At 30.5% G+C, this 3,743-nt stretch overlaps 1 long non-coding RNA gene across 1 annotated transcript; it reads right to left on the bottom strand.

The window, feature by feature from the left end:
- Positions 1–663: 663 nt before the first annotated feature.
- LOC146953857 (uncharacterized) lies at positions 664–2,655 on the bottom strand. The gene is made up of 4 exons (XR_015011219.1): positions 2,260–2,655; positions 1,889–2,009; positions 1,294–1,366; positions 664–962 (listed from the first exon to the last, which is right to left on the bottom strand). It is a non-coding gene; the product is annotated as an uncharacterized LOC146953857 (long non-coding RNA).
- Positions 2,656–3,743: the final 1,088 nt, after the last annotated feature.

The raw sequence follows: 3,743 nt of genomic DNA on the forward strand, positions 1-3,743 counted from the left end.
TGAGTAAAATCCGTATATTAACAAGGAAATTCACTTAACCCCCATTTTGGCCTTTTTAAAAAATTCTAAAATATACCATGGATGTCGTAGATATGCTTGTTAGATTTCCTAGGAACTATTACATTTTTCGATTCGATAAGGCTAGGCCACTTTATGACCTTTTCAGTGAAAGAAAAAGGGTCAAAAACGAGTAAAATCCGTAAATTAACAAGAAAATTCATTTAACCCCCATTTTGGCCGTTTTTAAAAATCCTAAAATCACTACACCATTTATCCTATCTGGGAACAGTTGAAAAGCGTTGCTATAACTAGGAAAATCGTTGCCTAAAAGTATAGGGGACGTTTTCCAGGGGTCTCCTATGCCAGCGTTGCCTATTGTCTAAGGGGACGATTTTTTCACTCTATGGGGACACTATTTATAAGCGTTGCCTAAACTACGAGGAATAGGGGACGATTTTCCCTATGCACCTAAGGCGACATTTTTAATTGTTGCTAAAAACTGTAACATTGAGTACTCCGATAATCGTTCCCATAGGTTATACGCAACAGTTTAGAAACGTAGCAATAGTTAACTTTATTTAAGAAAAAAATCCAGGTTCAGTGGCTTTCCATGCCACCATATTTTCAAAATATAGAACAAAAGCAGAACTTGAAGCGTGAATATAGTAACCAAACATATTTTATTTAAAATCTATAGAGCCAACTCCACAAGGATTAGATCAAATAACAATTACATCATCACAATATCTTAAACTCATTCAATAACTATGCCTACTTATTTTCTCCTAAAACTTAGCTTTCAAGTACAACAAATTCTCAATCAATCATAAAAATTATAACTACCCCAAATGCAATATTACATTAGCAATCTGAGAATAGAGACAATAATAGATATCTGAAAATAAGTTAGGACTTAGGAATGTTGGGCTGCACAATTGTATTGCAGAAGACTTTACGAACACCTGAAATCATAAAAAAAAAAAAAAAAAAAAACCAATTTTTGAATCTTTCACTCACAGTCATATCGAGATCCATGACAATCAATCATAAAGTAGGAACTAAAATAAATAACATGATTTCTTTGAAAAAAATACTATGATGAGATAAAATTCCTTACTTTAACACAAAAATTCATCATTTGCCACATTCCAATACTTCAACATTTTATTTTATAAGTTTTTGTCAATAATGAATGCCATACCCTATATCAACATATAATGGAATATTAAATGGAAACAAAAGATGGGAATGTAAGATAGTCCAAGAGAAACAACACACTAGGTTAGTGCATACCTACTATGCTTTCAAGGACCGATCAAATAGGCTCTTTCCTTTCATCCCAACTCTTAAACAATAGTCACATTTCCTGCAAGTTCATCCATACACAACAAATCATTAATAGGTTTGAATCAAACTAATAACAAAAATCAATATAATAAACAAGAATCACGCAACAAAAGGTCTCAATATCAAATTATCAATAGATTGTCAATGGGGAAAAGCCACAATTATGAAATGAAGGTGAAAATTAACACTCTCAATCGACACATTGATATCCAAAACCACTGAACCTATAAAAACAAAACAAATCAGAAAAAAAAGGAAAAAAATATCACATCAACATATATCACACCACCAATGATAGCCTTTGACTCGCAACTTTAAAGATGGCATCAAAGAAAGAATGCACAAGATACCAATAGTAATAAATTAAATTAGCAGCCACAAAAACAAACAGAAGCATCCAACAGGATAGTAAAAAAACCTTCTAGACATTATAATGCAAAGAAAAATCAACTATAACAGATCAATACTTAATAACAATAGCAAATAATAAGTTAACTGACAACAAGAAAAAAATTCGATTGATCTAAAAATGTCACTTAACATTTCTCAGTCTGACACCGTCTCCGACAGAAGCCACCGTGCTCAATTGTTGCTGGCGTGTGTCACAACCACAATGGGTTTAGTCAAAATCTCTTGATGTCCCTTGCAACATTTTTTATTAACTCCGAAACCCAAAAAAACAAATATCACACAACTTTAGTTCAAGAATTCAATCAATTCAAGATTGAACAAAAATCAACACAGTAATAAGTATAAATGAGAATTGTTTGATGAATTAAATCCAAATTATTCAAAATTGATAAATCATTGATAAAAATTAGTGAAAATCCTAACTGAATCATGAAATTCTAATCCAATGACATGTATATAAAAAATGAATGAACGCTAACTACAGCGATGAACAAAAATTACCTATATTCAAGGATGATGACGAGATGAACAGAGCACGGGCGGACACATTCAACGTATTTCCTTGAGGAACTGGGTGATTCAAACTAAAGGAAATAGATAGCCAGCCTTATCGTTCCTTGAGGTGGATTTCTCGGCGCCACCGGTTCCTAGGGTTTTCCGTACCGCGAGATTGGGAAATCGAATGGATTTGAGGCATAGCGAAATTGCAATCAAAATCACAACCATTTTTCTACTCTGTAAAATCGCATTATGTTACTGGCCGTCATCGAAATCGAAGGGAATTTAGATTCGAGGCTACCGCTACACTCAAAGGGATTTTATTCGTGAACATGAAGGGTAAGGTGAGAATTCAGAGATCATCGTATGAGATAGGGTCAGAGGGAGGATAAGATGAGTTGAAGGATTGCATACAAGGGATGAAGTTAAAAGGGTCAGAGGATAAGGTCAAAGGTTTGAGGCGTGAAGTGTGTGGAAGGGATGAAGTGAACGTCTAGTCATCTAATTTCAAAGTTAAATGTTTATCATCTTTTTCTTTTTTAACAAAAAATGTTTATCTTTTTATGAATTACGTATATTGTTTATTTTGTTTTTCATGAAATAGTTAGTTCTAACTTCTTATGTACTTCAAAAAAAAAGTCTTATATACTATCTTTTTAATTAATTACGTGTAATGGTTAATTTGTTTTTAAGAAGGAAATAACATTTACGACACATTTGTAAATTGAATTGTATTGCTATGTTGTTTTTCAAATCTATAATATACCAATTATTTTTATAAAATAAAGTATTATTTAATGACTTTTATATTTAAAAGATATAGAATTTCATAAGGAAAAAAATATCATTTGATTGTTTATAACAGTCATACTGAATACAATTTTTTCTACATTTTATCATAAAACTTTTTTTTTTGTGTCCGGGGTTGGACCTTACTCCATATATTATCCATTTTTTTTTACAGAAAGATGTATCCATGTTATGTTTGTTTATCATGTTCAACCTTTATATATTCATATTATGTTAACAATTGTCAAAAAGATGTCAAAATTAAATCCATTAGGGACTAAAACTAAAACAAAAAAAATTGCGAGGATGAAAACATCTTATTTTATTTTTTAGGGACTAAAAAACAAAATTTGCTATATTTATAGGGACGAAAAACTTATTTAACCCTTTAACTTTTAATTTAAGGATTTGATATACTGGTACACTAAAAAAAGTTAGTGTACTTTTAATTTAAGGATTTTATATTTATATTGTGTTATTTAACCCTTTAACTTTTTATTAAAATTATCAATGTACATAATAGATTTTTTTTCACTTTCTTATTGAAACAAACTATACTTATCTTTTGAAAATTATAAACGGTGTTTTTAACGATGTTTTGATTTTGATTAAAACTAAAATTATAAATGTTTGTTGCTTTCAAATTATAACAAAGCAAACTAATTATGATTATCTATTTCAATGACCCCAACAACAAT

Source organism: Medicago sativa, chromosome 1 (genome assembly GCF_051527215.1).
Source record: "Medicago sativa cultivar Bolivia chromosome 1, Bolivia_mono, whole genome shotgun sequence".
In the NCBI taxonomy this organism is placed as follows: Eukaryota; Viridiplantae; Streptophyta; class Magnoliopsida; order Fabales; family Fabaceae; genus Medicago; species Medicago sativa.